The sequence below is a fragment of the Orycteropus afer genome, unplaced genomic scaffold (assembly GCF_000298275.1).
Source record: "Orycteropus afer afer isolate SDZICR_OR568_19922 unplaced genomic scaffold, OryAfe1.0 scaffold00065, whole genome shotgun sequence".
NCBI lineage: Eukaryota > Metazoa > Chordata > Mammalia > Tubulidentata > Orycteropodidae > Orycteropus > Orycteropus afer.
The window spans coordinates 12129340-12141578 of NW_006921652.1; positions in this window are offsets into that span (position 1 = coordinate 12129340).

Here is a 12239-nt window from a genome sequence, read left to right on the forward strand (position 1 = left end):
GATGCTTTTGAGTTGTGGTGCTGGCAAAGAATGCTGAAAGTACCATGGACTGTTAAAAGAACTAACAGATCTGTCCTGGAAGAAGTGCACCTGAAATGCTCCTTGGAAACGAGAATGGCCAGACTTCATCTCACCTATTTTGGTCATGTTGTCAGAAGGGACAATTCTTTGGAGAAGGATATCATGCTTGGTAGGGTGGAGGGTCAACGGAAGAGTGGGAGGCGTTCAACGAGATGGATTGACACAGTGGCTGTGATGATGCACTCAAGTATAGCAGGGATCATGGAGCTGGAGCAGGATTGGGCAGTGTTTCATTCTACTGTGCATGGGGTCACTATGAGTTGGAAATGACTCGACGGAACCTAACAACAACTACTACCAAGCATGATGTCCCTCTTGAGGGACTGATCAAAGTATAAGAAACAAAATCTTATCACCCTCAACCTCTAAGGACCATTTCAGTTGTACTTCCAAGATAGAGTTGTTCATTTTTTCTGGCAGTCCATGGTATAGTCAATATTCTTATCCAATACCATAGTTCAAAAGCATCAATTCTTCTTTTATCTTCTTTAGTCATTGTTCATATTTTACATGCATATGAGGTGATTAGCTTGGGTCAGGAATACCTTAGTCCTCAAAGTAACATCTTTGCTTTATAACACTTATAAGAGGTCTATTGCAGCAGATTTGCTCAATGCAATAAGTTGTTTGATACCTTGAATACAACTTCCATAACAATTGATCGTGGATGCAAGTAAAATGAAATCTTTGACACTTCAGTCTTTTCTCCATTTATCATGTTGTTTCTTGCTGGTCCTTACTATTATTGCTTATTATAACCATTAAGGAAATAGACTGCCAATCTTGGGTTTATGAGCCCCTGAAGCTACGTGTGTCAGGAGAAGCCTCCAGCCTAATATCTGACCCAAGTATTTAGGACTTACCAGCCTCTACAACTGTATAGGCCATTTACTTGAGATAAATTTCTCTCTCTCTCTCTCTCTTTCTCTTTCTCTCTCTCTCTCTCTATGTATGTATATATATTTTCCCCTCCCCAACTCACTGCCATTGAGTCCATTCTGACTCATAGTGACCCCCATTAGGTTTCTAAGGCAAGGGAGCTCTGGTAGTGTAGTGTCTAAGGCACTTGACTGCTAACCAGAAGGCTGGCAGTTCAAACCCATCAGCCATTCCTCAGAAGGAAGATGGGTCAATCTACTGCCATAGTGATACTGCCTCGGAAATCCAAGGAGGGGTTGCTATGAGTCGTATCTGACTCGACAGCACATAACAACAACAACAACAACAAATCTTTACAGAAGTAGATTGCCCCATCTTTGTTCCACAGAGCAGCTAGTGGGTTTGACCTGTCAACTGCCAAACTTCTGGTTAGCAGTCAAATGCCTTAGGTACTGCATCACCAGAACTCACTTGCTCTCTCTCTCTCTCTCTCTCTCTCTCTATATATATATATATATACACATATATATATATGTGTGTGTGTGGTGTGTGTGTATATGTGTGTGTATATATATATGTGTATATATCTATATATGTATATATATGTGTGTGTGTATATATACGTATATATGTGTGTGTATATAAGGGAGCTCTGGTAACATAGTGCCTAAATCATTTGACTGCTAACCAGAAGGATGGTGGTTCAAACCCACCAGTCACTCCCCAGAAGGAAGGTTGGGCAATCTACTTCTGAGGTGGTAGAGATACCACCTCAGAAACCCAAGGAGCGGTTGCTATGAGTCGGATCCAACTGGACAGCAGTGAGTTATGTGTGTATATATGTGTATATACATGTATATATATATATATGTATATGTATATATGTGTATATATATGTATGTATGTATGTGTATAAATATTATATAAGAGCTCTGGTAGCATAGTGCCTAAGGCATTTGACTGCTAACCAGAAGACTGGCGGTTCAAACCAACCAGCCATTCCTCGGAAGGAAAGTTGGGCAATCTACTTCTGTAGTGATACTGCCTTGGCAACCCAAGGAGGGGTCGGGTCTGACTCAACAGCACATAACAACAACATATGTTATATAGATATATGTGTGTGTGTGTATGTGTATATATATATATATATATCCCAAAATCAAGCCCACTGCCATTGAGTCAATTCTGACTCATAGTGACTCCTATTGATTTTCCAAAGTTGTAAATCTTTATGGAGTAGATTGCTTCATCTTCCTCCTGTGAGCAGATGGTGGGTTTAAACTGCTGATCTTCTGGTTAGCAGCCAAATGTCTTACCTACTATGGCACCAGAGCTCCTTACACACACCCATATCTATCTATCTATCTATCTATCTATCTACTTAACTCTTTTGCTTCTCTAGAGAACCCAGCCTAAGACAAAAGGAAAGAAAGAAAAGACCAAAATGGATGTCAGAAGAGACTCTGAAACTTGCTCTTGAATGGAGAGTAGTTAAAGCAAATGAAAACATGAAAGAGCTGAACCAAAGATTTCAAATGACAGCTCAAAAAGACAAAGTAAAGTACTGTAATGAAATGTGCAAAGATGTGGAGTTAGAAAACCAAATGGGAAGAACACACTTCAGCATTTCTCAAACTGAAAGGACTGATGAAAAATTCAAGCCTTTAGTTGCAATATAAAGATTCTATGGGCAAAATATTGAATGATATGGGAAGAATCAACAGAAGATGAAAGGAATACACAGAGTCACTGTACCAAAAAGAATTGTTTAACATTCAAACATTACAGTAGGTAGCATATGATCAAGAATGTATTGTACTAAAAGAAGAAGTCTGAACTGTCCTGAAGGCATTGGTGAAAAACAAGACTCTAGCAATTGATGGATGTTACAGGAAATGGATGCAATGCTGGAACCACTGACTCGTGTATGCTAAAAAATTTGGAAGACAGCTATCTGGCCAACCAACTGGAAGAGATTCATATTTATGCCCATTCCAAAGACAAGTGTTCCACCAGAATACGGAAATTATCAACCAATATCATTAATATCACATGCAAGTAAAGTTTTGCTGAACATAATTCAAAAATGCTTGCAGCAACACATCAACAGAGAGCTGCCAGAAATTCTAGTTGGATCCAGAAGAGGACAGGGAATGAGAAATTCATTATTGATGTCAGAGGATCTTGGCTGCAAGCAGAGAATGCCAGGAAGATGTTTACCTTTGTTGTGTTGACTACGCAAATGCATTCAACTGTGTGGATCATAACAAATTATGAATAACATTGTGAAGAAAAGGAATTCCAGAACACTTAATTTTACTCATGTGGAACCTGTACACAGATTAAGAGGTAGTCAGTCATCTGAGCAGAAGTAGGGGGTAGTTCATGGTTTAAAATCAGGGACGATGTACGTCAGGGTTGTAGCATTTCACCATAGTTTTTCAGTGTCTAGGTGAATAAATAATCTAAGAAGCTGGACTCTATGAAGACGAATGCAGTATGAGGATTAGAGGAAGACTCATTAGCAACCTCTGATATGAAGATGATACAACATTTCTTGGTGAAAGTGAACAGGACTTGAAGCACTTACTGGTGAAAATCAAATCAAACACTATAGCCTTCAGTATGAATTACACTTCAACATAAAAAAATAAATAAAAATAAAATCCTCACAACTGGACCAAGAAACAACAGCATGATAAACAGAGGAAAGTTTGAAGTTGTCAAGGATTTCATTTTACTTGGAACCATAATCAATGTCTATGGAAGCTGTAGTTAAGATATCAAATAACTTATTGCACTGAGCAAATCTGCTGCAAAAGACCTCTTTAAAGTGTTAAAAAGGAAAGAGATTACTTTGAGGACTAAGCTATGGCTGACCCGAGCCATGGTATTTTCAGTCACTTTATATGCATGAGAAAGCTGGACAATGAATAAAGAAGACCAAAGAAGAATTCATGCCTTTGAATTATGGTGTTGACAAAGAATAGTGAATGTACTATGGGACTGTCAGAAGAACAAACAAATCTGTCTTGGAAGACACACAGCAAGAATGCTCCTAAGAAGCAAGAATGGCAAGACTTTATCTTATGTACTTTGCATATGTTATCAAGAGAGACCAGTCCCGGGGCTACATAGTGGCTACAACCAGGGGCTCAAACATAGCAAAGTATGAGGATTACAAGGAGCAGGCAGTGTTTTACTCCGTTGTACATGGGGTTGCTCTGACTCAACAGCACCTAACAACAACCTCAGTAAGACAAGAAAAAGAAATAAAAGGTATACAGATTGCAAAGAAAGAAATTAAACTGTCCATGTTTGCCAATGACATGATTGAAAATCCTAAGTAACAGACAAAAAAATTTCCTGTACTACTAACTCAGTTCAGCAAGTTTGCAGGATATAAGATCAATACACAAAATTAATCACATATACTATGAATGAACATGCAATGCAAACACAGTGCAATCACTGCCGTCGCGTTAGAACTGACTCATAGCGACCCCTCCTTGGGTTTCCGAGGAAGTATCTCTACGGAAGTAGATCGCCCAACCTTCCTTCTGAGGAGTGACTGGTGGGTTTGAACCACCAGCCTTCTGGTTAGCAAATGCTTTAGGCACTATGCCACATGAGGAAGTTGAAATTAAAAACACATCCCATTTGCAATCACTACAAAGCAACATAATACTTAGATACAAACTTAACAAAACATGTACAAATATGAATGATGAAAATTGCAACAAATCAATGAAGATAAAAATAAATGGAGAGAGATACTGACCCCTTTCATGAATTGGAAGCTCTAATATAGTAAAAGATGTCAGTTTTTCCCAAATTGATCTATACATTTCATGACACTTCTATCAAAGGTCAGCAAGGTTTTTGCTGACATACCAAACCAAAAAAAAACTAAACTCACTGCCATTGAGTTGATTCTGACTTATAGCAGCCCCCTTTGGGTTTTATTCTAAAATTATATTAAAGGGTACAGGTCTTAGTAGAACTAATACAATCTTGGAAAAGAAAAATAGAGTGGGAGGAATCACACTACCAAATATTAAGACTTGCTACATAACTACAGTAATCAAGATAGAGTGGTATTGATGGAGGGATCTATGGAACAGAAGAGATCCCGGAAATGTTGTTTGCTGCTGTCAGTCAGCCTGTGACTCATGACCACCCCATGTGTCATAGAGTAGAGCTGCTCTGTAGGGTTTTCTTGGCTGTAATTGTTACAGAAGCAGTTTGCCAGGCTTTTTGTCCACACTGGATGCTTCAAATAGCCACCCTTCAAGTTTGCTAACTTTTGCCCACTGCAAATCATTTGAGCTACCCAGGCTCCTTTAAGCTATTGTTGTGTGCCGTCTAGTGAATTCTAATTCATAGCAACCCTCTAGAACAGAGTAGAACTTCCCTATTTGGTTGTCAAGCCTGTAATCTCTATGGCAGCAGACTGTCAGGTCTTTCTCCTTCGGAGCGTCTGGTGGGTTAGAACTGCTGACCTTTCTGTTAGCAGCCAAATGCTTAACCACTGCACTACTAGGGCTCCTTCCCTTTACCCTAAACTCACAACAAGGGTGAAAAGCAATTCAATGGAGAAAGCCCAGCCTTTTCAACAAATGATACTGGAGCAACTGGATAGTCATAGGCAAAAAAAAAATCAACTTATTCAAAAAAATCAATGCAAAATGAATTGTTTTGGTTCTCTAGTGCTGCTCTAAAAGAAAATACCTCAAGTGGATGGCTTTAACAAACAAGGATTTATTCTCTTACAGTTTGGGAGGCTAGAAGTCCAAATTCAAAGTGCCAGCTTAGAGGCTGGGTGAAGGCCCCTTGACCTTGGGCTTCAGCTCTGCCTCTTGCTCCCAGTCCACTGGAGCTGGAGCTGCTAAGGCTGACAAGTCCAAGGTCAACAGGTACAATGGTACAGTCCAAAGATTTTTAGGCAACATGGCAGGCCACTAGTTCAAATCCAGAAATAGTCCCAACCTTTGCAGGAAACATGGCAGGCTGCTGAATGAAGACTCTATATGCAGGGTCTAAGAGTGCCAAAAGGCTTAAGACATTTCTCAAAGCATCTTTTTATATAGGGGAAGCAGACTGCATGCATCCCTAAGGCACCTACTTAGCGGCTTCCAGTAGATTCCACCATGGAGTTGATTACCAGTCTCATCATGGGGAATAACTACATCCAGCTGCCCAGCCACTCGAAACCAGGCCCAGCCAAGTTGACACACAATCTTAACTACCACATGAATCATGGATTTAAATGCAAAACATAAAACTTTTAGGAGAAAATCTCTTGGATCTAAGGCCAAGCACAGTTCTCAGACTTGACATCAAAAGCACTGTCTCTAAAAATTAAAATTAGTAAATTGGAAGTCATCAAAATAAAAATATTTTGTTCTGTGAAAGGTCCTGTTAAGAGGATGAAAAGACAAGCTATTTGCAAACCACATATCTGACAAAGGATTAGTTTCCAAAAATAAATATATAAAGAACTCTCAAAACTTAGCAGTAGGGGAAAAAAAAAAATTCAAGTAGAAAACAAGCAAAAGACATGAACATTTTTATCATCAAAGAGGATATAGATATAGCACATAATCACCTGAAAAGATGTTCAACGTCATTAGCCATTCCAAAACCTAATTCACTGCCATCAAGTAGGACCCGACTCATAGTGACCCCTCCTTGGGTTGCCGAAGCAGTATCACTATGGAAGTAGATTGCCCCATCTTCCTTCTGATGAGTGGCTGGTGGGTTTGAACCACCAGCCTCCTGGTTAGCAGTCAAATGCCTTAGGCAGTACACCACCAAAGCTCTCATTAGCCATTAGGAAAACACAAATTACAACCAAAATAAAATGTTACTATACATCTATAAAAATGACTAAAATGAAAAAATAAGCAGAACACCAAATGCTGATGAGGTTATAGAGAAACTAGGTCTCTCACACAAATGCTGATGGGAATGAAAATTGGTATAACAACTCTGGAAAACAGCTTGACAGCTTCTTACAAAACAAAATGTATAACTACCATAAAAACCTGCAACTGCACTCTTGGGCATTTTCCCAAAGAAATGAAGACATGTCCACACAAAATCTTGTATACAAATGTCCATAGCAGCTTTATTTGTAATAGTTTAAACTGAAACAACCCAAATGTCTTCAATGCAAGAATGATGGTTAAACAAACTGAGGTACATCTATACCATAGAATATTAAAAAATAAAAAAACTCACTGGCATGGAGTCCATTCGACTCATAGTGACCCCTCCTTGGGTTTCCCTATGGAAAGTATCTCTATGGAAGGCAGTATCTCTATGGAAGTAGATTACCTAATTTTCCTTCCGAGGAGTGACTGGTGGGTTTGAACCACCAGCCTTCTGGTTAGCAATCAAATGCCTTGGGCACTAACCCACCAGAGCTCCTACTAATCAACAGTAAAAAAGAATGAACCATTAATACTCAACAATGTAGCTGGCTCTTAAGGGCATTGCTGTTGTTATTAGTTGCCATGGAGACAGCTGGACTCCCGGCAGCCTTATGTGTAACAGACCGAAATATTGCCAGGTCCTATACCATCCTCACAATTGCTGCTCTGTTTGAGCTCATTGTTGTAGCCACTGCGTCAGTCTATCTCATAGAGGGTTTCCCCTCCACGTTACCTAACATGATGTCCTTTTCTAGTATTGGTCTTTTCTAATGACATGTCCAAAGTAAAAGGAGCTCTGGTAATGCAACAGTTAAGGCATTCGGCTGGTAACCAAAAAAGTCAGTGGCTCGAAGCTACCAGCTGCTCCTCAGGAGAAAGATGAGGCAGTTTACTTCTGTAAAGATTTATAGCCTTAAAAAGCCTATGGGGAAGTTCTACTCTGGCCTACAGAGTAGCTATTAGTAGGAATTGATTTGCAATGGGTTGAGCTTGGTTTAATCCAAATTAACCAAGAGGAAGTCTTGCCATCTTCACTTCTAAGAAGCGTGATTCTGGCTATACTTCCAGCAAGACAGATTTGTTCGTTTCTGACAGTCCACAGTATATTCAATATTTTTTGCCAACAGAACAATTTAAATGCAGCAATTCTCCCTTGATCTTCCTTTTTCATTGCCCAGCTTTCACATGCATATGAGGTAATTGAGAATACTACGTCTTGGCTCAGGTGTACCTTAGTCATCAAAGTAACAGCTTTGCTTTTTAACATTTTAAAGAGTAGCAAACACTTTAAAGAGGTCTTTTGCAGCAGATTTTCTCAGTGCAATAATTGATTTCTAGACTGCTGATCCCATGGGCATTGATTGTTGATCTAAGTAACATAAAATCCTTGATAACCTCAATTTGTTTGCCATTTATGATGTTGTTTATTGATCCAGTTGTGAGGAGTTTCGTTTACTTTCTGTTCAGAAGCTTCAGGTCGTCTTCATTTTCGGCAAGCAAGGCTGTGTTATTGGCATATGACAGCTTATTATGAGTCTTCCTCCAGTCTTGACACAGAGTTCTTCTTCAGAGGCTTAACTAGGGTATGACAGGTATGGTGCTTGCACTAGGTACCACTTGAGGGGAGATGCTAATGAGCAGTTTCTATTGACCATTGATGGTTCCATCTCCAGCTGTGAGAGATCATTCAGCAATTTACAACTAATTGTCATAGGTGCTAGTTTCCATAGATACACAGATGTTCTTTGTACAGTCTGGGTTCTTGACTGATTTGTTCAGCATGAGATTGAATAAACAAGGTGAAAGGATGCAGCCCTGCAGCAAACCTTTTTGATTTTAAACCTCCCAATATCCCTATTCTATTCCAACGGTTTACTCTTGGTCTATGTACAGGTTTCACACAAGCACAATTAAATGTTCTGGAATTCCATTTCCTTGTAATGCTTTCCATAATTTGTTATGATCCACACAGCCAATACCTTCACATAGTTGATAAAGCACAGGTATGCATCTTTCTGGTATTCTCTGCATTCAGCCAAGATCCATCCAACATCATGCTGAGTGGAAAAAGTCAATCTCAAAAGGTCACATACTGTGTGATTTCATTTATATAACCTTCTGAAAATGATGAAATTATACAGATCGAGAACAGATTAGTGGTTGCCAGAGTTAGTGATGGTGGAGGAGTGAAAACAAAAGGTGGCTGTGACTATAAAGGGTGTGGAAGGAGGAAGATCTTTGTGGTGATGGAATGGGTCTGTATCATGTTTGTGGTGGTGGGTACAAGAATTTACACTACAATCAAATGACATGGGACTTTACATATAAGTAGTTCTAGCATCAGTTTCCCACTTTTGATATTGAACTATATAGTTTAAGATGTCACTGGGGGAAACTGGTTGAAGGGCACACATGACTTCTGTGTATGACCTTTGCACTTCCTGTGAATCTATAATTATTTCAAAATAAGAAGTAAAAACACTGACATATGTATAGTTACACTACCACGCACACACATACACAGTCACATAAGTCTATTATTAGGCTGGAAGCCACAGGAGTCAGGGAATTCAATTCCAGACCTGAAGGGTAATTAGGGAGCATAGTCTTGGGGGTCTATCAGACCAGTCAGCCTGGTCTTTTTTTTATGATTTTAAGTTTTGTTCCACATTGTTCTCCCACTCTATCCAGGATCTACTGCATTGATACCTTTCAGATGGTTGACAGTGGTAGCTGGGCACAATCTAGCTCTTCTGGTCTCATGGTCATATAGGCTAAGGTTTGCATGGCCAAATTTTTCCCATGCATCTTTGGTTTTCTTCATTCCTCTTTGCTCTGGATGAGGAGAGACCTATTGTTGCATCTAGATGGCTGCTTGCTTGCAAGCTTTTAAGACCCCAGTTGCTCCTCACCAAAGTAAGATGTAGAACAATGTTTTTGTGTAGTATGTTATGCCAATTGAGCTTTATGACCCCTGCAAACCATGGTCCCATGCCCACAGCTCCAACTACTTTCTCCCTCAGGGTGGTTGGCTCTGGCTAAGAAGTTATCATAACTTGGCCCCTTCTTAGCTCTATTATATATAGAGACATCCTTACAGCTCATACAAATATGTATATGGAAATATCATCTGCCAACCTTATATATGGTTATGGGTATATTCCCTTTTGCCTAGACATATCTGATCATTCAGCCTGTTGGTAGATTTTGTTTTGATGGAGAAAGAGTTGACTGACATCAGTCAGCTTCACCTTAAAGCTTTTCCACCCTAAAATGTCATTCACTCACCTTCTCCCCTTCCTATGCATCTAGTATGTCACTTCAGCAACTCTTGTCTTCCCCAAAATTGCTAGCTCCTTCACCTTCCTCTTTGGCTATGCTCTGGGATAACTTTGATTTCCATTGGTCCCCTCCTATACTTCTTTCCCATCTCTATCTTGAGTTGGCAATTAGACATCACCAGGGCAACCAATCAGAGAAGCCATCCTCTTGACCAGGTGGTAGGCATATGACTGAAGTTGGGCCAGAGTTCCTGCAGGGGGCTGCTATTTGACCACTGAAGTTATGGGCTCAGAGTGAGGCTTCCTGGCTGCACACCTCAAGGGGGCACCACTCACAATGTGGTCTACATGGCATTTGGCTCAGAGGGAATCTAAGGCCAAAATGTCAAGTCTATACCAGACAAGGCAAGAGGGATTTCTAGGGGCGCAGCCAAGCCAGGTAGGCAGGGGTCACAGTCATAGCAGAGGAAACTGCTCAGGCATACCTGCCACCATCCCACCTACCTTTTCTCCTAGGGAGCCTGATACCCTCAGGTAAGCTAACACCTGGCCACATGACTACTGCCAACCAAGGTATCCCCAATGTGCCTCAAACAGCCTCCAGGGCAGACCTAGCTCCCTTCCAGGGTGGCAGCACAGTCATGCTCAGCTGTCTTATGAGCTAGCTCACCTGTTGTTTACCTGCCGGAGATCAGTGGTAGGGAACCAAAGAGTCTCAGAGAATCAGGGCTTGTGGGGGGGAGTGTCTTCATAGGTTGGAGGCCGAGGCTGAGGGACTGGAAATAAGATCTAGTGTGGGGACAGAGCCCTTAGGAGTGGGTAAGGCTGGAGAGGGGGCAAATCTTGAACCAGACCAGCCTCTTCCAGTGAAAGTAGAGTCAGATGGGAGATGGAGGAGCTGAACTCAGGCCCAGCCTATTGTCTGTCCATCTTTCAGTGCCAGGAGCCTCTATCAGGAACAGAGCCTGGACTGCTCAGCCTGAAAGCCTAAGGCAGATGTGATGTGTCTTTCCTTTAGCCCCCAGCACAGACACACAGTCACACACATGCTTGTGTTCTCTCCCTCTCTCTCCCTCTCGCCCTTGCTCTTGCTCTCTCCCTCTTTCACTCTTCCTCAATCTCTTTCCCTCCCTCCCTCCCTCCCTTTCTCTCTCTTTCTCCCCCACTCCCCCCCCGACACACTCCAGCATGCCAAAGCTGAGCAGGACTGGCCCTGGCAGAGTAGCAGCTCTGCCCTCACCTGGTCACCTCGACCTGTGGGCCCCAAGGTTCTGCTCTGTCCTGCCTGTTCCTGGCTCTCAGTCCCCAACCTCCCTGGGCAGCCAGGCCCAGCCAAGGCCAAGCTGTTTTGGAAAAGCGCTGGGAGGTGGCAGAATGTGCGGTCTGTGAGTTCCCTCCAAACTGGCGCCCCAATCCTTGGACAAACAGCGGCCGTGTTTGCCCGTCCACAGCGACCTGTGTTCTCCTTCCAGCCAGGAGATCCCAGGGGCAGGCGGCTGTGTGGAGGACCAGCAAGCAGGCGGGTGGACATCACTGACCCACCAGGCCATGGGGAAGAGACCAGATGACAGGGCCAGATGGGCTCACCCCAGGGTGGTCAGGCCAAGAGCAGCCCAGGGACCACGTGTCTCTCTCCTCTGCTACCACACAGAATATTCCACTAGGAATGCTGGTATTTACACTGGGAAAAAGTACTACCTTCATTTTGCATGTGTTGCTATAGCAGCTGGGGTTCACTGCTGCCCCTTACTGCCCTTGGAGGTCTCCATCTGAATGAGCCCTTCTGAGTGGGTGGGGCATGTAACCCGGTTCTAGTACAAGCACTACCCTCCACATCTGTGTGATAAGTCACTGCATCTCTGAAACTCTGTTCTATGTTATGGAAAATGGGGGCAATCAGGGTGGAGGAGTCGATGCTGCGACTCAATGAGAACAGGCCCGGGCACGGTGGGGAGGGTGAAGGTGATGCAGAAAATGGCCCATTGTGAGCGAGTCCATGGTCAGGGCTTACTGGATGTCCTGTCCCAGGGGCCTCTGTTCAGCAGATTACTTTCTCTGGGTG